The sequence below is a fragment of the Thamnophis elegans genome, chromosome 3 (assembly GCF_009769535.1).
Source record: "Thamnophis elegans isolate rThaEle1 chromosome 3, rThaEle1.pri, whole genome shotgun sequence".
Classification (NCBI taxonomy): Eukaryota; Metazoa; Chordata; class Lepidosauria; order Squamata; family Colubridae; genus Thamnophis; species Thamnophis elegans.
In genome coordinates, this window is record NC_045543.1 from 129,891,649 (window position 1) to 129,913,856 (window position 22,208).

General features: G+C 39.7%; 1 protein-coding gene across 3 annotated transcripts in view; it reads left to right on the forward strand.

Annotated features, from left to right (window-relative positions):
* The window catches only part of PRLR (prolactin receptor), a 100,073-nt gene that overhangs the window by 39,204 nt on the left and 38,661 nt on the right, over positions 1–22,208 (forward strand). For 2 of the 3 annotated variants that reach the window (XM_032214761.1, XM_032214759.1), the window contains one exon: positions 2,447–2,531. The gene's annotated coding sequence lies outside the window, so the exon portion shown is untranslated. Of the gene's footprint in view, positions 1–2,446; positions 2,532–22,168; positions 22,207–22,208 lie in introns of all 3 variants that reach the window. The other variant, XM_032214760.1, reaches the window with a different exon arrangement.

Below are 22,208 nucleotides of genomic sequence, written 5' to 3' on the forward strand. Positions count from 1 at the left end.
ACCTTATCTTCCCAGGTTTCTTTGCAAAGTTGGTTTCACTTCACAGTATCTTCTCATTACCTCAGATGTACTACTACAACACCCTATTATGGTATTTCAGATAATTAATGTGTGTAAGACTTTATAACAGAACGTCTTATTAGTGATTTCCCAAGAGCAATTTCTAACCCTTTGCATTTCCCAATGAATGCCATGAAATGGTGTAGTTATTTGCATTGTTCACATGGATTGTTGTTCTCACTGAAGATAGCAAATAACACTAAATGTCGTTCTTATTTTAGCATTTTTGGTTTTCTTCTACACAGTCCGGTTTATTAGATTGTACATTTCAATAGAGAAAAATGAACCTTGGCATAGAATGCAGTCAGAGGAAAGTTGGAGGAGCAGCAGATATCTCAGTTTATCTAACAAGATGCATTTCAGTGGTTAGGAAAGTAAACTTGTGCACTTAGGAAGGAAAAACCAGACGTGCAAGATCAAGACAGGCAGTTGCTAGCACAACAGGAGTGCCTGTAAAGAAGGAACTAAGTGTCCTAGTGGACCACTGCTTAAGTGTGAGTCAACGGTGTGGTTGCAGCTGCCAAAAAAGCCAACCATGTCCTAGGTTGCATCAACAGAGGGACGGTATGAAGATCACAGGAGGTGATAGCACTGCTCTGTACTGCACTAGTGAGGCCATATTTGGAATATTGTGTACAGTTCTGATCTCCGAGATACAAAAAGGAAATGTTGAGGCTATATAAGACGTGTGCAGAGAAAAACAGTAATAAAAGCAGTAAAAATAATAAGATATCTGGAGGCTAAATTGTATGATGAAAGGCTAAGGGAATTAGGTATGTTTAGTCTAACAAAGAAAAGGCTTAGGGAGATATGATAGCAGTCAACCAATATTCTTCATACCATCTGAGGGCAGGACAAGAGGAGATCCAACTGGAAACGAGGAATTTTCTGGCAATGGGAATGATCAATCAATGGAACAACTTCCCTCTTGGAGTTGTGGGTGCTCCAAAACTGGAGGTTTTCAAGAAAAGATTGAACCATTTCTCTGGGATGGTATAAAGACTCCTACCTCGGTCAAAAGGTTGGACTAGAAAACCTCCAAGGTTCATTCTACCATAGCCATTTGATAATATGATTCTTAAACAACTAAATGCGTTCCATATAGGGAGTCCTCGACTAACCCCAAACTTCTATTGTTAAGGTATTTGTTAAGTGAATTTTGCCCATGTTACTACCTTTCCTGCCATGGTTGTTATGTGAATCACTGCAGTTGTTAAGTTAGTAATCCTGTTGTTAAGTGAATCTGTCTTCCCCATTGACGGCTTGTTGGAAGGCCGCAAAAGGTGATCACATGACCTTGGGACACAGCAACGGTCATAAATATGAACCAGTTGCCAACCGTTTGAATTTTGATCACATGATGCTGCAGATGCTGCAAAGGCCGTAACTGTGAAAAATGGTCATAAGTCACATTTTTCAGTGCCAGCTTCTATTCTATTCTTTCCTAATAAAATTTAGAGGCTTCAATACCATATCTTCTACTTCTTTTAAATGTGCTTATTTCAGATTTCAAACTCACACCCACTCAGCTACTAAGTAGGAATCACAATTTTTCAAGGCTGAGCAGATAATAGACAAGGGGAAAAATGTACATCAACAGAGTTTCTTGGGAATAAAGTTTACCTAAGTACTTTTTGCTTTCAACAGGAACATGCAGAAAAGTAGTCAAAATCCAGTCCAAAATTCAGAGAGCCAAGTCAGGTTTATCAGTCAGTTCAATATCATTGTTTCACAAGGGATAATGCACTGGAACAGGAAATCAGACACCTGCTTCTAACAGAAACACATGTCTTTAATTAAGAGGGTTACTCCCTTCCTTGGCAAGGAGCCTCACTGAGCATATTTGCCCTGCCCTCCACAGTACACATTGAGTCTGAGGGCTTAGAGGTCTTATGTCATCATCTGACTACACTAGTTGTTCTGATGGTCCCTGTGTTTGATTGGCCTCAGGAGATTCCTGGCTTGGTATCTCATAAGACTGACATTCCATTGGTTCAGCTGGAGCAGCTTCTTTAGGGTCTGAGTCTGGGCCCTGGGCCATGACAGAATGAGTATTTTCATTATACTAAACCCCACCACAGGACTGTTTCTATCTGGATTTATTGAAACTGGTGGATGTCAGCTTGGGTGGTCAGTTGTCAATATTCTCAACACTTGGTCAAACTATTACCATCATCTGATTGTTATTGTCTGAAATGGCTACTATGTTACTTTTCTGCAGACATCTTCATTTTCAGATTATTTAAAATTTTATATCAATGATCAAAAGCATATAGTTTTTTTATGGTCTTCAATCTCCCTGGCCTCATTTCATAGTCGTAGTTGATTCTGTCGCATGGTTTATTCAGACTACAATAATACTATCTTGTATCTTTTTTGTTTCCAGAAAGAGAAAAGGACATTGGATGCTCACTTCAAGCAAGATGTCACTTCTTGTGTCCTACACTACTTCTTCTTACTTCAATTCTGAGGTATGTAAAATAATCACTTGTCCTGTTATTTAGTTTCCTATTTTTGTGGCATCATTGGAAAGTCAGGTGGAATCAGATGATACTTGGTTTCACTGGGAATTACTCATAACTGAATTTTGTCAGTTTTAATTGTGATATGACTAATCATTTCTTGCAGATCTTCCTGACTGACAATTAGGACGGCCACATCATTAATAAATGTTAAATCCATGTATTAAACCAAATCTTTATGTAACATTGCCAGTAACTTTTCCCAAAATACAAACCAGGCCTATATTGATTAAAAGGGATAAGACAAATGCCACCTTGACATACATCAGGTAAGATGGAGAAATCTTGATTCCAGTATCTTTATCAGAGGTGGGTTGCTGCTGGTTCGTACCGGTTCAAGCGAACCGGTCATTTTGGCCTTGGTCACAGAACCGGCAGCGATCCAGGCTGGCCACACTCTCTAACTGGTTCCTCGGTCGCCGCTGCCGTTGCCGGCATGTTTTTTAGTAGTTTTTCACATTCTTCGCGCATGCGCAGAACAATTTACAGTGAACGGTACACACGTACGCAGCACACACAAAGCGAACCAGTACCAACGTCGGTAGGAACCCACCCTGCTCTGTATGATCTACTTTGACAGCTTGTAATCTGACAAAGGGCTTGGGATTTGGTGTACTTTATGTGGTATCTTGTCTGCCCGAAGCATTGCCAAATCCTGTCATTGTCCACACTATGAAATGATCCTTTGAAACCAACAAATGGTATAGAGGGTTGTTTTTTGACCAAATTCAAAACCCAATTCCAGTAGATAGCATTACAAAGATTTGATCAGTGCATTCAGGACCATTTTTAAATCCAGCTGGCTTTTCTCTAATTTTTTACCCTTTTCAGACAGGAGTTCACTGGCAAATATTCTTTCCATAAATTTCCTTGAAATATAGATTTTTTTTAAATCAGTTTTTTTCCCCGTGTTTTAATTCTGCCACTTTTTATTGGCATATAATTTCTGATATTGTCTAATTTTATTTTTATAGCAATAGCAGTTAGACTTATATACCACTTCATAGGGCTTTCAGCACTCTCTAAGCGGTTTACAGAGTCAGCATATTGCCCCCAACAACAATCTGGGTCCTCATTTTACCCACCTCGGAAGGATGGAAGGCTGAGTCAACCCTGAGCCGGTGAGATTTGAACCGCCGAACTGCAGAACTGCAGTCAGCTGAAGTAGCCTGCAGTGCTGCATTTAACCACTGCGCCACCTTTAGTTTTTAACTAAACTAGACACATTTTTGGCCATAGGTTGGTCTTTGCTAAGCATAATAGATTTCCTTTGATATTTTTTTTTTGCATTTATCGAGTTCTTTGCATGTTTCATCTTGATTGCTATACTATAAATAAGATATTCCACTTTAGACTAGTAGGTCTCTAGAATGACCCACCTACGTTCAGATTATTTGCACAATTCTTTTGAAAGAGATTTCTTTCTCAGCAATATCTGAGTACTTCAGGTTGTTTAATTAATTGAGTCATTTAATTCTGTAAGCTCTATAACTAATTCTATTTGCTTTTAGTCTAGCGTATGCTAAAGCTTGGTGAGTGATAATACTTACTCCCCTAAAACTTTGACTGTCAGAAACAGAATTTCAAAAATTTCTATCTAATCAGTACAGGGTCTATTTTTTTTTAAGTATCTATGCTGAGTTTTATGACTAAAAAGTGTGTTTGCTCATAGTATATCAGATTTAATAGAACTACGGTACTGTAATCTCTACTTGCATTTTTGAATAGGTTATATCTGCCCATTCTATTCTATATCTTTACAGTCATTGTAGCCATTTTGGGCATTGAACTGCCCAATTATTCAGTCATTTGGGCTGCTGTGATTTCTGCATCCAGTATTTGACTGAATAGAAGTACTCTATTTCCTCATTAGAAGCACTGTTAATTGGCACATAGCTAGAGATAATAGAAACATGCATAATTTGGCCCTATAACTATATCAAAACTAGTTATATATTCACGGTTTCTAACTTAGGACTGTGTTGGCAAGCTGAGTTGATAATGCCTAAAGCTTATTCACAATAAGATCCAGTTATACAGCTACAATACAATTTAGAGCTTGACTTCAAAGCTGGTATTTTAATTAAGTAATCCCTCTTTTTAATCAAGAGCTAGTATGGTGTAGTGGTAATAAGGCAATAAGCTGGAAACAAGAAGACCGGGAGTTTTAGTCTTGCCTTGGATACAAACCCAGCTCAGTTACCTTTATTTATTTATTTTTATTTATTTATTTTGTCAAACATGTACAAGTTAACAGGTATAAACATAGACATGAACAAGGAAATGAGTACAAACAAATGGGGACAGTAGGACAGGGGCGGTAGGCAAACTGGTGCGCTTATGTACCTCCCTTACAGACCTCTTAGGAACGGGGCGAGGTTCACGGTAGACAATTTAAGGTTGAAGCTGTGGAGGTTTGAGGATGTAACAACAAGTCAGGTAGAGCATTCCAGGCATTGACCACTCAGTTGCTGAAGTCGTATTTTCTGCAATCATGAAGCGGTTTATCTTGAGTTTGTATCGACTGGCGACTACACGGAGGAGAGCCTTTTCTGTTGCAGCTCCGACCCTGTGGAACGACCTCCCCGTCGAGATTCGCACCCTCACCACCATCCAGACCTTCCGCACAGCCCTCAAGACCTGGCTCTCCCATCAGGTCTGGGGATACGTTCCCAATTTACCCGCCCGAGTGTTGACTGTTGAATGCAAGTTGTGTTTTTATTATTTTCTTTCTTTTGTTCACATATTGTTTGTCTTCGATAGTGCACCCCCTTCCCTTTGATTGATTGTAAGCCGCCCTGAGTCCCCTCAGGGAAAAGGGCGGCCTATAAATTTTAATAAAATGAAATGAAATGAAATGAAATGATTGTTTGCCCATGTATTATTATTGCAGTTGAAGCTGAAGTACTTGTTGACAGATAGGCCAGTCCCCCTCTCTCTCAGCCCTAGGAAGAAGGCAGCGATGGCAAACAACTTCTTTTTTTATATATATATATATATTTTATTCATTTTCACATTCCATTTTACAGTCACTTATATACTGAATATTTGCTATAAGAAAAGAAATAAAATAAAATAAAAAAGAAAACACAACTCATCATCATTCACAACCCCACCTGACACTTCCATCCTCCATACACCCCATCTTCCACCTCCAACTTTCCTTTCCTCCCTCTAACACTCCCCTTCCCTACTTCCCTTTCCCCTCAAACCTTCCTTTCTCCCCTTCCTCCTAGCATTCCCCTTACGCCCTCCTTACATTCCCCTTACTCCTTCCTTACTCCTCCCTCCTCTTTCCCTCTACCTCTCCCCTTGGTGTGTTCCTTTATTCAACTCTTATTTATTAATATTGAACTATAATATAATAAAAAATAAAAAATAAAATAAACCAAGGAAAAAAATATAAAGAAAGAAAAGAAAAAAAGAAAGAACAACCGTATACAAGTGCATTCTTCTTCTTATTGAAACTATATTAGCACCCACCCACCCACCCCCCGTAGATCCCCATCCCTAGTCCCCCCGACTTCCCAGGGCCCACACCTGGCACTGCCCTCTGTCAAACCCCTTCTAAAGTATCTTATGATCGTGTGAATTAAAGATAAAAGTAATATAAAAAAATAGATAAAAAGAATTTACAAATTATAAAAAGGAAAAGAAAAGAAAAAAAAGAGAAAAAAAGACTCTTTGTATTAAGCTCAGCCCCCCATCTTCATTTATGTTTAAACAGTATAAATCATTCTATATGTATTTTATTCTCGTCCCTTGCTTCTTTGTTATTTACCCCAACCTCCTGTAGAGGTTATAACCTTATATTCAAATAAAAATTTATACAAATTTGTGCAAACATCAGTTTACAATCTAGCTCAGAATAATCTCACCAAACTTTCCCTTCTAGTAAGATTTAAGCAGCGTGAATCATTCCACATATTCAAATAATACTTTACACAAGAATCAGTTTGCATTCTATCTTAAAATAATCTCATCAAGCTTTCCCTTCTAATAGGATTTAAACAACGTAAATCATTCCGCATGCATTTTACCCTCGTCCCTTGCTTCTCTGATGTTTACCACTATTTCCCATAGTCCCTCCAAATAATCTTTCTTAACCTTATTTTCAAACAATAATTCACACAAAAGTCAGTTTACCTTTTAACTCGAAATACTCTGATCAGGCTTTCGCTCCCCCTCCACCTATCCCGTGTTACCCGGCTCCCTCCTCCCAAACTAAAGTTCAGTAAGGTTACCATCTCCACTCTCTTCATTTTAGAGTCCTGGACAGTTTAAATTAAAGTTCAGACATACAAGTCCCGTGAAATATACATTCAGCATCCACATAATTCAGTCCCAATATCACACCACCAATATCCAATTCCGCTTTTTCTACCGGAGAGAGATCGCAAACCCCCATTCAATCCACAACTTTGGCGAATATTTTGGAATGTCTAAATCCTCGATCTCCGCTCTTCTGCTTCTCCGAGAGAGGGAGAGCTACCCCCTCCATCTTGCAACCCTGTGGTCTGCTGCTTGCCTTCTCCTTCGGCTTGTCTTTCCTCTTTTCCAAGTGAGTCAGGAAGTCCCGCCTTCAAAGTCTTATAGTAGAAATCTCGAGCCTCCGAAACAGAATTGAGACGAAATCTTTGATTCTCAAATGTGACCGTAATGCCGGCTGGCAAACAACTTCTGAAGTCTCGCCAAGAAAATTTCAGGGAGTGGTCCAGGCAGTGTCCAGGAGTCAGCATCGACTCAAAGGCTCAGACGGAAACATCTGAATACTGGCCAGGCAAAGAAAGACTGTTTTGGAAGCGGGAAGTGATTAAAGAAAAGGTACTAACTTTGAGAGAAGCAGCAGCCAGGAGCTTGCAACTGTGTCTATCCTGGAGAGAGGGCGTTTCTGGCAGTGGCGTACAGGAAATACTATAGCTGTGATGGCGACCCTGTGGCACGCATGCTCAAAGTGGCATGAGAAGCCATGTCGCCCGGCACACGTGGCCTTGCCTGTTTGTCTTCCGGGTTTCTGGCGCACATGCATGCGTGATGATCAGCTGTCCTTCACACACGTGGCAATGCCAAAAACTGGCCTGCACATGCACCACTGGCCAGCTGATCATCGGGCACGCATGCGCACTAGAATCCAGCAGTTCAGCTTTTCCGGAATGTGGCCCCGATGAGAGCGCGCGTGCACGTGTGCCATTTCTGCATGACCTTTTTTCAGCAGTTGATGTCAAAAAGGTTCACCATCCCCGTAGTATAGGATGGTTGTCCTTTTGTAGAGCAGATTTTCCCATAAACTATTCCATAGAATCCACCATCGATCCATAACTAATATACAGAGGTAATCCTCGACTTACAACCACATTTTTGCCCCAAATTTCTGACACTAAGCAAGGCAGTTGATAAGTGGATTTTGACCCATTTTACGACAATCCTAGCCACAGTTGTTGTTAAGTGAATCACTGCAGTGGTTAAGTGATTAACACGGATGTTAAGTGAATCTGGCTTCCCCGTTGATGTTGCTTGTCAGAAAGTTGCCATATGAGTCAGTTGCCAAGCGTCTAGATTTTGATCATGACCATGGGAATGCTCCAACTGTTGTAAGTGTGAAAAATGGTCATAGGTTACTTTTTTCAATCTGTTGAAACTTCAAACGGTCACTAAATGAACTGTTATACACTGAGGACTACTTTACGTTATTCCACGCTACCACAGTAGCTGTAATAGCAGTAAAATAAACTGTTTTCTAGTATATAGGGAATTCCTGAATCTGCCACTGCACTGCTTAGAAATGGAGGGCCAGATGGCAGATGAAAGTGTTCTCTATTCCACCACAAATGGTGGTGTTTTAATTTGTTCTCTTCTAATACTACAATATCTTTCTGAGCTTTTGTAACATCTCCTATGACAATTAAGATGGCTCCGTGGATAAGACACTGAGCTTGTCGATCAGAAAGGTCGGCAGTTTGGCAGTTCGAATCCCTAGCGCCGCATAACGGAGTGAGCTCCCGTTGCTTGTCCCAGTTTCTGCCAACCTAGCAGTTCGGAAGCATGTAAAAATGCAAGTAGAAAAATAGGAACCACCTTTGGTGGGAAGGTAACAGCGTTCTGTGCATCTTTGGCATTTAGTCATGCCGGCCAAATGACCACGGAGAATGTCCTTGGACAGCGCTGGCTCTTTGGCTTTAAAATGGAGATGAGCACCGCCCCCTAGAGTCAGGAAGAACTAGCACATATGTGCAAGAGGAACCTTTACCTTTATGACAATTAAAACTACCTGACACATTTCTTTAATAAATCACAAGAGAAGCTCACCAACGTATAGGGTTGATAGCAAGAATAAATTGCTACCCAAAATGGGAATGAATGAAAGGCAAACTCCAACTGAAATTTGAAACAATTGTCTGCATAAACCTCTTCCAAAGTTATGTTGAAATCTTCTGGAAATATTTTAGCCGTGAACAGCTTGAATCCTTCTTCTAGTCCATTAGAAAGTTCAAGTTGGAACACACTCGGTATTGTTTTCTGTTCAAGGATTAACTTCTGTACAAACTGTATTGTATAGGGCACCTCATTAAGTAAAGTTGGATTAGATAATCTCTCGGCTCCATTCCAGCTGTCATGATAACTAGGGAGAATTTTCATGTTTCATTTTGGGGAAAACCTTTGCTTGGGGGATGGTCTGTTAATGTATAGTCTTCCAGTTATGTAAATGAAGGTCACTGAGTACAATAGACCCTCCCATGTTCTGAACTGGTTAGCCTTTCTCCACCTACTTCTCAGTAGACCATTAGGACAAGAGCTAAAGAGACTATCTGTTCCCAGAGTAAAAAGACTTTTCTTGGTTTTAGGACTTGAATAAGGAAACAAATGAGTTAATCATAGACCAAGAGAAGAGTGCAAAGAAGATATCTGGGTACCTATAACGCCTAACGTCTGTATAATATGTTCATTTGACCTCTTTCAACTTTGAGTTCTCCCAGAGTCCTTCGGGATTGGGCAGCATATAAATTTTATAAAGAAAGAAGAAAGAAAGAAAGAAAGAAAGAAAGAAAGAAAGAAAGAAAGAAAGAAAGAAAGAAAGAAAGAAAGACAACTTCCAGTAGCAGTTGAAAATACCAAAAGTGAAAATGAATATGACTTTAAAAGTTATATTACAATAATTATTACAATAAGCATTCAGTCTTTTTACAATGCATTTTAGTCATTTTTTTAGTCATTTTATTAAGGTTTATAGGCCGCCCTTTTCCCTGAGGGGACTCAGGGCGGCTTACAATCAAAGGGAAGGGGGTGCAATATCAAAGACAAACAATATGTGAACAAAAGAAAGAAAATAATAAAAACACAACTTGCATTCAACAGTCAACACTCGGGCAGGTAAATTGGGAACCTATCCCCAGACCTGATGGGAGAGCCAGGTCTTGAGGGCTGTGCGGAAGGTCTGGATGGTGGTGAGGGTACGGATCTCGATGGGGAGGTCGTTCCACAGGGTCGGAGCTGCAACAGAAAAGGCTCTCCTCCGTGTAGTCGCCAGTCGACATTGACTGGCAGATGGAGTGCGGAGGAGGCCCAGTCTGTGCGATCTAATCGGTCGGAGGGAGGTGATCGGCAGAAGGCGGTCTCTCAAGTACCCAGATCCACTACCATGGAGTGCTTTAAAGGTGGTCATCAATACCCTGAAGCGCACCCGGAGATCGACAGGTAGCCAGTGCAGCTCGCGGAGGATGGGTGTAACGTGGGCGAACCGCGGTGCGCCCACTATCACTCGCGCGGCTGCATTCTGGACTAACTGCAATCGCCGGATGCACTTTAAGGGCAACCCCATGTAGAGCCCATTGCAGTATTCCAGCCTAGAGATCACAAGGGCTCGAGTGACTGTTGCGAGGGCCTCCCGGTTTAGGTAGGGCCGCAACTGACGGACCAGGCGAACCTGGGCAAATGCCCCCCTGGTCACAGCCGACAACTGGTGGTCAAAAGTCAGCTGTGGATCCAGGAGGACTCCTAAGTTGCGGACCCTATCTGAGGGGTATAAAATTTGACCCCCCCAGCCTAAGTGTTGGAACATTGGCCAAATTTTTGGGAGGGAAACACAACAGCCACTCGGTCTTGTCCGGGTTGAGTACCAGTTTGTTAGCGCTCATCCAGTTCTTAACGGCCTCAAGACCCTGGTTCATCACGTCCACCGCTTCATTGAGTTGGCATGGGGCGGACAGATACAGTTGCGTATCGTCCGCATATTGGTGGTATTTTATCCCGTGCCTCCGAATGATCTCGCCCAGCGGTTTCATTGTCTATGGAGATTCTCAGTCATCCAGGTCATGGTTGTCCCAAAGGTGCTTTTTCAAGAGGCAACTGGACTTTCCGGTTTTTCTTTGAAGACCTTTTGCTTCTCATCCAAGAAGCTTCTTCAGCTCTGACTGGATAGTGGGGAATGGAAGGTTTTATACTCCCAGTCAGAGCTGAAGAAGCTTCTTGGATGAGAAGCAAAATATCTTCAAGGAAAAAACTAGAAAGTCCAGTTGCCTCTTGAAAAAGCACCTTTGGGATATTTACATTACTGACAGCAGAATGTCTGAATAGCCACCACAGAGAAGTCTAGGCAGTCCATGACTTATGACAGTTCATTTAGTGACTGTTCAAAGTTACATCACTGAAAAAAAATGACTTATGACCATTGTTCACACATGACAACTGCACTATCCTCATTGCCATGTGACCCAAATCTGGATGCTCGGCAATGGGTTCATATTTATGACGGTTGTATAAATGTCCCTGGATCATGTAAAGATCTTTTACTGACAAGCAAAGTCAGTGGGGAAGCCAGTTTCACTTAACAACTGCAGGGATTCACTAAAGCACTGGCACAAGAAAAGTTGTAAAATGAAACAGAACTCACTTAGCAAATGTCTCGCTTAGCAACAGAAAGTTTGGGCTCAGTTATGGTCGTAAATCGAGGACTCTCTGTAGCACAAGTCCAGGGAAGCCTGAGCCAGGGGTTTGCATTGCAGCATAACCAGCTTTTCATTTAATCAATTCGATTAAAAGATTTAGATTAGGTGGACCTAAAGTAGACAAGAGGATGTCAGTGGGCAATGGGCAATGTATGACCTACTCCTGATATAAATAATTAACTGTCTCCGTCTGGGCATGCCTGCTCAGAACGATGTTTTACACATTTCAAGTGGCAATTATTACAGGTAAATAGATACAGCATTAGTACTTTCTGTTGCCTTTCCTCTCCAAACGCTATTTAATGATTTAAGTTGAATTGGAAATACAAGCCATGCAAGAGGAGGTATTTTCATGGGACGAATCCTACTCTGGAGTTGCAGGTATTACTGGAGACATAGAGTCATTAGCCTAAAATTGTCTCTAGTACAAACACAAACGCATACACACACGTACATACATTCCCATATTGTTTGAAGAAATTACCAGTAAAAGGGGGGGTTTGTTTTTGCCCCACCACCAGTTTCTCTAGGTTGTACCTTGATGGCTTTTAGTTAGAGGCTTCATCCCTCTAACTTTATCCCCCCTCCCCGCCCCCCCCCAAGCAGTGAACAAATCTGAGTTAAACCTAAGACATTAATCAAAATATGAGCTTGTACTTGGCTAATTTGTCTTTGGTTTATGTGCTATAACTCTCAGGAGGAATAATCATCAAACACAAAATGCATTTCTTCAGGCCACTACATGAATACTTTCCTATTGTTTATTTTCCTTTAATAAAAACCCACCAACAGCAGTGAGAACTGACAACATTGATGTGGCTTTTTAAGACAGCCAGAGGAGAAGGCAGTCTCAGATGGGAATTGCAAGCAGCTGTCAGAGAATTTTTTAAATGCTCAGTTAGCTGAGTAGAGTTATATGCTTGAGACAAGTAGCCATGTGAATTGAATAAATAAAAGAAGTAAATAAGTCACTGGAAGGCAGAAGCTGATCCAGAAAATCAGAAACAAATAACAAACAGAAACATATGGGGCAGTGGTGAAATTCAATTTTTTTACTACCGGTTCTGTAGAAGAGATGGGTTCCTACTGGTTAGGACCAGTTCTGCTGAGTAAGAAGTAACTTGCCCGGCCACGACCCGGTTCTATTGGCAGCACAAATTTTTCACGACTGCACATGCGCGCATAGCATGCATCAAGCTCGCACACACTCAAAGCACGTCCCTGAATGAACCAGCAGTAACAGACGCTGGAACCCACCCCTGTTCTGTGGCCATGGCTTGTTGACTGTGGCAGGAGAAGGATACTGCAAAATCCACATTCCCACACCACTCTGGGGCCAGCCAGAGGTGGCATTTGCTGGTTCTCCGAACTACTCAAAATTTCTGCTACTGTTTCTCCCGAACCTGTCAGAACCTGCTGAATTTCACCCCTGATATAAGGCCAAGAAGACCTAGGTGATCTAGCAGGTTTCTTCCAACAGCCCTCTGGGTTTTTAAAAGTATTGAAAACAGTTGCGCAAGTTCCTAGTTTGCTTTTAATCCCATCAATAAAGAAGCATGAAAATTCAATGCACATGTTGGCTGTGAAAATCAGAAGGGTAAGTCTCTGTAGGACAGAAGAGTCATAATTCTGTCCTCATAGTACCCAGAGAACTGGAGAAATTGGTTCAGTATTTTTTCATAATTATTAAGTTGCGTAAAGGCTTCCCTGCCCCCCTCCCGCTGCTTCCCTTCCGTGTGACTGGCCTTAAGGGCATTTATTGTCTTTATTGTTTCACTTCTCCTACATGGCTCCAATCCAGTCCCATGTGACTGAGAAATAGATTAAATGTTTGGTTTATATGTACCTTAGCACCCCCTTTTCTTGTCTTTTCTTTCATCCCAGGAAAGGGAAGGGGAAAAAAAATGATTAAGGACATATCTCTCATTCTCTACATATATAAAAACAAATGTGTTTATTTCAGGATCCAATGGAAGAAGAAAAATGAAACCTGTACCATTCTACTAATATAAAACTTATGATTAACTTAAAAAATAAATCACTTTTGTAAATTATTATGACAGAGCCTGCATAATGTACTATAGTGGTTAAGGTGCTGAACTAGAAGTGAGACAATTCCTCTAGGCGTGAAAGGCAATTGAGTGAGTTTGGACCAGTAAAGGGTCTACAAGAATAACAGACAAAGCCTGGGAACAGAGTGAAGACAGGAATCAACCGTGAGTCATTACGTTCTCACAAGCAGTACAAATCCAATCTTTCTTGAATTCTGTTAACTCTTATATAATACCAATTTGACCATTAGTTGAGTAGATTCTTGTGTATAGGCGTGAGCACTAAATCAGCTTCACTAGAAATTAACATGTGGTTCTGATTCTTTGTGCCTCTCTTTCAATCTAGACCAGAAAGTCAAAAGACATACAATCTCTAGATTAATCCACAATGGATAAATGTGGTAGATTACAGTCCATAAACTTCAATGGAGAGGCCTTCGTCCTACCTTAGATTGATTCAGGATCATCATCATCCAATATGTTGAATGAACTTAGATATTTATTAATTGTTGAAAGATATTCAAAACAGCCACTTCCCCCACAAATCTTTATTCTTGTATTGTAAGGCTATGATTGTCATACTTAATGAGGACAGTATTTAAAATCAATTTAATTCACATGTAAAATATTCTGAGGGGAAAAAACAGCAATTATTTTTTTCTTTTCATAGGGAATTCACAGACAGGATTGGCTCATAACTAAGTCTCACCATATTTTTCCTTCGCCTTTTCAAGATGTTCATTTCTAACAACCTTCAAGGGGGCGGGGGGAGGAATCTGCAATAAAAAGATATTGATAGCTCAGGAATGAAGGCAGTGAGTTGTGAATTTAACAGCAGCCTTAGTTTTATATTCATTGCATATTAAAATCTTCCAAATGTCACCTAACATAGTATTTTCTCCCTAAACCTATATAATGTGACAAGTTTTCACCCATGTCTCTATAGAATTGTACATGTACAACACAGATTTAAAAGGTTGGGGAGGTCTGTTATACATTTTGTAGGAAATCTGCCTCATACAAAGCTATTCAGAATTTCATCCCCAAGAGGGCTATCTACAAACTGAAATTGATGCAGGTGTAATTTTACCTGTGATTTCTAATAAGCAAACAGTCTCTGATGACCTCCTTAAAAAATAAACGCTCAACATCAAAGACATGTTAATGTATATTCAAGATGAAGAAGAAGAATGGCTGCAGGGAGAATTTTGTTAAAAATGAAGCAGCCATGACTTTATTTTAATGAATTTTAGGTTGCAGGAGTGGAACATTTTTAATTATTACTTGTCAGGGATGAAGAAGGGGAAAAAAGGCAAAACAACCAAATCACTTAGATTGAAAATTAATTTAAGCCAATAGCAAGTAAATGCTATCTGCATTTGAATTTTAATTGATGCCAATCCAGCCTTGCCCTAAATAGAATAGAATAGAATAGAATAGAATAGAATTATTCATCAGCCGTGTGATTGGACACACAAGGAATTTGTCTTTGATGCATATGGTCTCAGTGTACATAAAAGAACATTAAATACATTCATCAAGAATCATAAGATACAACACTTAGTGATAGTCATTGGTTGCTAATAAGCAATCAAATCATATTAGGAAACAAATAAACAATATAAATTGTAAAGATACAAGCAACGTACGAAGTTATAGTCATAAGTGAAGGGAAGAGATAGGTACTAGGAAGGATGAGAAGAATAATAGTAATACAGTCTTAGTAAATAATTTGACAGTGTTGTGGGAATTAGTTGCTTAGCAGAGTGATGGCATTTGGGGCGGAAACTGTCCTTGTGTCTAGTTGTTCTGGTGTGCAGTGCCCTATATAGCATCGTTTTGAGGGTAGAAGTTGAAACAATTTATATCCAGGATGTGAGGGGTCTGTAAATATTTTCACAGCCCTCTTTTTGACTTGTGCGGTGTACAGGTCCTCAATGGAAGGCAGGTTGGTAGTAATTGTTTTTTCTACAGTTCGAATTATCCTCTGAAGCCTGTGTCTGTCTTGTTGGGTTGCAGAGCCAAACAAGACAGTTATAAATGCCTGAGTATGGAACATATTGTGTCATCAGAAATGGCTCCCTTAAGAAATCTGACTGAACAATTTGTGGTAACTTTGTAAGTTTGCATTCTTTTAAGCACATATTTAGAAGCTGTAAGAGAAGTGAATTAGTACTTTAGCCTCAAACATTTTTAGTCCACCTGGTGTACAGTATAATATTACAGGACAGGCATTAGCTCAGTCTTAATTTCTGTAGTTTTTCTAAACGAAAGACCCAATTTGACATTTGAAAATCAAGTGTTTTACTGTGTAGTAAGCAGTCACAAGTTTTAGAATGTTTTTAATATAACACCCATCATAAAGAAGTTATTTTTTTATTGAGACCAAAGTGTTTAAGAAGGGAAGGTTAAGTTCTTTATTTATCTAGCCTGATTTAAAATGTCATGAACTTTGGCATTGTCAAAACATGAAGCTGTAGTTCAGGGGTGTCAAACTCCTGGTCCGTGGGCTGGGTGCGTCACAAGCTGGCCACACCCACACTCAGTCTAGCAGAGGGTGGTGGAGTCCTGATACTTCACCTGATGATGACGTGACAGCCTAAGTCTGACACCCCTGCTGTAGTTGAAATGGAAGTGGCATCAGGCTTAGGTATTTCAGCAGAACTGAAGACAAAATCTTGTTTTTTTGTTCTTCATGTTCCAGCAAAGAGCAGGACAAAATTAAAGAGGAATGAAAAGTTCCATTGATAGCTGAGTGCACATGATTTGGGATGGGTGTGAGGGAAGAGGAATTTAAACTGGCACTCTAGTTTCAATAAAGATTCACTAAATCTTCCATGCACTGAAAAATGCCAGTAATTTGATCAGGAAATTCCTCTCGTTTCTATGCCGAATCAAGTATTTATGTTGCTTCAAAAAGTGCCATTGGATACAGAATGAGATTCCATGTATCCTATCCTAAACAAGATTACAGATGGTTTAATCAAAAGTTGGGCCAAGTAATTTACATGTAGTTATTGTGAACTGTAGCTACTTTATAACATTGTTTTCCTATGACTGAAAGCAATACCAGATAAAATCTGGTTTGATTGTAACACTGCTAAAGAAATAATAAGAGAATTGGCTCAAAGAGTATATCTAGGGATGTTGTAGCCATCTTGGAAACTTAATAGGACAGCCCCAGGAAAATAATATGCGGGACTGAGATATTCTGCAGTTCTTACGTTGTTTTATTTTTTTAAAAAACCCAAATAATTGGCTAAATTAAAGGACACAACTACACTGTACTTTACCTTCATGTAGTACATATTAGCTTATGTGAAGATTATAGCATATCAAATACTGAGCAATGTTGTGTGCAAAATCTACAAGAGCACATTATTCACAGAGAACCTTTGAAGGTTCCAGTTTTTGCAGTTTCTACCACGAAGATCCTTCTTTATCTGGAAAAAAAAAATTCCAGTGGAAAACATTGCACAGAAATGATAGTAGATAATAAATGCTATAAAAGATTTAACTAAGCTTGCTCACAGTTCTTATGCATGTCTATGTATTCTTCAAATTATTTCTTTCTAATCTAATATCAGAAATTTGACACAAAGTTATTTCAGGTATAAAGTGGAAGAAATTCATAGTTTATTGGGCAAATGATGCCTTTCTCTTTCTTTCTCCCACTTCTAATAAACTCTGAATTGTTAATACAGTTCATAGTCTCTATCTAATACAGTTCTAATCAACTATGAATTGTTGATATCTCTCATTTGTGTGCTTCTCCCCCTTCTGCTCCAGCATAATCACAAGGGATTTGGAAGTCCATCTACTATATCTTTAATTGACCAACAATAGTTGTATATGTGAAATTGGAAAAACTGATTAATATTAGGTTGGTTTATGCATAGAAGACAACTATAAATTTGTATCATTTATATTTTTTAAAAAGTAGATTAGCCACAGTTTAAGACCTAAATCATGATTTATTAAAACAGAAATAAAGGAACCTGCATTCAGACAGATGTCAAATTAGTTATTTCAGTAAATAATAAAGGATATAAAGTGCAGCATAGGGAAACTGTCACTGAAAACAGGCTTTTAAAATCAAGGCTTGAACAAATTGTTGACCTTTTATTCTGTGTAAAAGTCATTCTTATATAAAAATTGAAATCCACACCTGGAAATTAGTTGCCTGGCTACATCTGCCTGGCTTCAATGTCCTTATTTAGCAGGATTGTCTTTAATGGCTACATGTTCTAACATGTATAACATGTGACAAAGAGGTGGCATTCAGTAGGTTCTGATTCAGCAGGTTCCCATACCGGTTCTGACTAGAGAACCGGTAGCGGAAATTTTGAGTAATTCGGAAATACCACCTCTGACTGGCCCAGTGGTGGGTTTCAAAAATGTTTAGAACCTCTTCTGTAGGTGTGGCCTGCTTTGTGGGTGTGGCTTGCCAGTCATGTGACTGGGTGGGAATGGCTTGCCAGCCATGTGACTGGGTGGGAGTGGCCAACTTGTAAAATGTGGTGAAACTCACTTAACAACGCTCTTGTTTAGCAACCAAAATGTTGGCTCAGGAACTCTGGCGTTGAAGTATGCAAGTCTTAAAGCTGTCAAATTACAAGACCTTTGCACCCCTAACCCTTTAGAAAAAGAAACCCCAGGGGTGTTCAAACTTGACAGCTTTAAGACTTGTGGACTTCAACTCCCAGAATTCCTCCTCCAGTCATGTTGGGTCAGGAACTCTGGCATTGAAGTGTGCAAGTCTTAAAGCTGTCAAATTACAAGACCTTTGCACCCCTAACCCTTTAGAAAAAGAAACCCCAGGGGTGTTCAAACTTGACAGCTTTAAGACTTGTGGACTTCAACTCCCAGAATTCCTCCTCCAGTCATGTTGGGTCAGGAACTCTGGCATTGAAGTGTGCAAGTCTTAAAGCTGTCAAGTTACAAGACCGTTGCACCCCTAACCCTTTAGAAAAAAACTCCAGGAGTGTTCAAACTTGACAGCTTTAAGACTTGTGGACTTCAACTTCCAGAATTCCTCCTCTCGCTCTTCATCTTGATGATGTGCGGACGGCCGGGGAGGGAGCTGGAACCAGTTCTAAATGGCACTGTAGATTTGTGGAACCTCTTCTATAGATGAGGTTACAACTGGCAGGAACCCATCCCTGGACTGGCCCCATCCCCATCTATTCTCTGCCTCCCGAGTCCCATCTGATCGGGAGGGAATGGAGATGTTACAGTATCCTTCCCCTGCCACGCACACCAAGCTATGTCACACCCACAAGCCACGCCCACAGAACCGGTAGTAAAAAAAAATTAATCCCACCACTGATGTGACTGGTTCTGAGTCTAAACTAGACCCTATCCCATGGATTTTTTTTAAAAAAGCCCCTATGTTAGACTTTTGGTTTAAATGAGTGTTTCTTACTTTCAGCAACTTTAAGATGTGTGGACCTCAACTCCCAGCATTTCCCAGCTAACATGTTTCAATTATTCACTAGCTCCAAAACTGGTCATGTTAGACCATCAGAGACTTCATTGTCTTAGATCTCTGGGAGTTGCCATTTCAATTACTAAGAAAAGGATCAAGCTGAGCAAAGCTGCTCTAATCAATCTACTGCCTCCAGATGAAAAGAAAGGAAAATGTTTTTCAAAGCTGGTTTTTTCAACCAGGAAGAGTAATGCAGGTACCATTCATTTGGTGCAGCCAAAAGGATTGAAGAGGTTCTCTTCTCCTGAATACACCCTTGTTTTGTAAAAATAGCAAAACAAAAAACCTGTAGGAAACTCAGTGTAACTGAGCATCATGTGAACATCTCAAACAATGTGCTACTTTTGGAGAAAAGTAACTCAATCCAAAGATTTAATGATAGAACTCGGCTAAAGGGTCCCAGTGCAAACAGGGTAATTTATTCTGACCTTTGCTTGAATTATTGAAAATTACTGGATCCCATAATTCAAGAAATTTCCACTAAAGTTTTTTTCCCTACTTTCCTTCAACTCTGGCCTCATTGGTTGCTATGGCAAAGTTTGCAAGACTTCAATAAACATGCTCTCACCCAAAGTTCATTAGGTATATTTGTGTTGTTGAGACTTAAGTTCAAAGAGCCAAAGTCCCAATAATAAGTTCTAGGCAGTAAATGGAGTGAGTCAAGATCATTTTGTACTATAACAAAAACAATTATTGTTTGGAAAATTATTGGAAAGGTGGCCAAGTAAGCCATCGAATCTCCGTATAAAAGCAAACTTACATTGTATGATTCTTCCAGTTTACCACTATCTATTTTCCCTTTAAGTGTTCTTAGAATAGGCAACCTTGTGCCCTGCAGGTATTTGAAATAAAACTTCTAGAACTGCTTTGCCATTGATCAAATTAAATGAAGTTAAAATTAAGTGGAAACCACATCTATCTATTTGACAAGGAAAATACTTCTGCAGGGAAAGAAGGAGGGAGGGAGGAACACAGACACACACACACAGACACACACACACACACACTTCCCTCTTTGATTGCAAAACACATTATCAGAAAGACTATACATGGAAGATCATCTTTATTAAGTTTCATGCTTGTCATAAGATACAAACCCCAATTTGATAACAGAATTTAAAATGTGCATTAGTAAAAAAACTACGAAAAACTTTTAGTGGTAAATTACTCTCTTATAGTAAGTGCATAATGGAAATGTCATGGAAGAGGTTTATTCCCACTGCAAATTTGTTGTTTTGGTTGAAAAGAATTTTTTTTTTTATTAACATGATTACACATCATCTATCTATTGCAGGTCCTGGGCAAGTACTCGATAGATGTATAAAAAATGCCAGTTTTAGTTTAAAATTAGATGACTGTGCAACCAATCATAATAATAATAATAAAGTAATATAGTCATAAATAATAATATAAATATTAATACTGATCATGAATAGTAACATTACTCTTTAAGTTTTAATCACCAATAAGGGAAGTCAGTCTCTTACCCATCTAGGTTAGGGAAAGGGATGCCCGTCAAAGACAGGTGGCAGCAGCAAAAACACTAAGCCACTAAGCTACAGCAGGTGGCAGTGCCAATGTACAAAAGCTGTAGAACAGTGGTGTCAAACTCAAGGCCTGCAGGCGGCATCCAGTCTACAATATGGTTGGATTTGACACATGTGGCCATCCTGGAAAATGTAAGGGGCCGGCCTGCATCACTTTGGCCTGTTCTACTCAATGCAAAGAGGAAATATGCCAGCAATTTGGGGAGTGGTGTCAAGCTGGCCACGCCTACCCAGTTGGCCACACCCACCCAGTCAGCCCCCCCACCACCTGAGGTCAACCACAGCCCTCATGCGGCCCTCAATGAAATTGAGTTGGACACCCCTTCTATGAAATTTCTTTATTTAAGCTAACCTTGTTTATTTTCAATTTGTTTTCTGCTGAGAAGTGAATTGATTGCAGCAGGGTACACAGATAATAAATAACAAATATATTTGTCAAACAGGATGAAGCCTGCGCTTGAATGACTGGAGAATCAAGTCCTTGGTGGCTGCTTGCCACTAAAAAGCAAATCTCACAATACAGGCTACATACAATAGCAACAGCAATAGCATTTAGACTTATATACCACTTCACACTGCTTTACAGACAGTCCTCTCTAAGCAGTTACAGAGTCAGCCTATTGCCCCCCAACAATCTGCACACGGTCCTCCCGAGCTCCATTTTTGTTGACAGAAGCACTGTGGGTCAGTCCTTCACAGTTTCCTGGGCAGTACTGTGGGCCAGTTCTAAACACCCCGCGGGCTAGATCCGGCCCAGGGACCTTGAGTTTGACACACCTACTTTAGAGCTTAGTTGTCCAACCATTTGTCTTGCCTGGGCTGCATTGAATGGAGAGGAATTGTCTTGGGCTGCATAAAATATATAATACTAGCCGATAACCAGGCAGTGCCCAGGTATGTATTTATAGAGAGAAAATGTCTGGACCAAACTTAATTTCTAATGTTGGATTTTCCCCATACCAGAGAGAGCTCCCTTGTGGAGTACTGTGAAGCCATTACTATGGCAACTCCACTGTGCTGTACAGTAGAAGCCATGTTTTCTATGTCTGTTTACAAACTATATGAAGAACTTTACCCGATTTGGTAGCTATAATTAACCATTCCAAAATCACAATGGTAATTGTAATTGGTCACAATGGTATCAATGCAGTAAGAAGTGCATCATGCAAATCTGTGGTTTTATGTTTCAGTCTTAAGTGCAATTTTTGTAAATTAAATTTAATCATCTTTATAAGCCACATTCACTGTATAGATGATTTTTATTCATTTCTGTTATAGTACTAGAAAGAAGCATTTCCGCTGCTTTAACTTTGCATCCTGGCAAGTTATAAGTTTTACATTTAGATTACACAACAGCATTCAAGCAAGAAGTATTTTAAACCTTAATTTATTGACATTTTAAGAAAATTGGATAATGTTCCTTGCTTGTTTATACTCAATCCTCTTCTTCCCAAGCCTTTCTCTTACTCTACAAATCCTTAAAGTAAAGCTTTAGGCATCTCTACTTATAAATAAATTCCAATAAAACTTAATTTTAATTTTACCATTCTTTACACAGAAATATGATTCACTGGATTCAGTAGAACTTATTTCCTAGT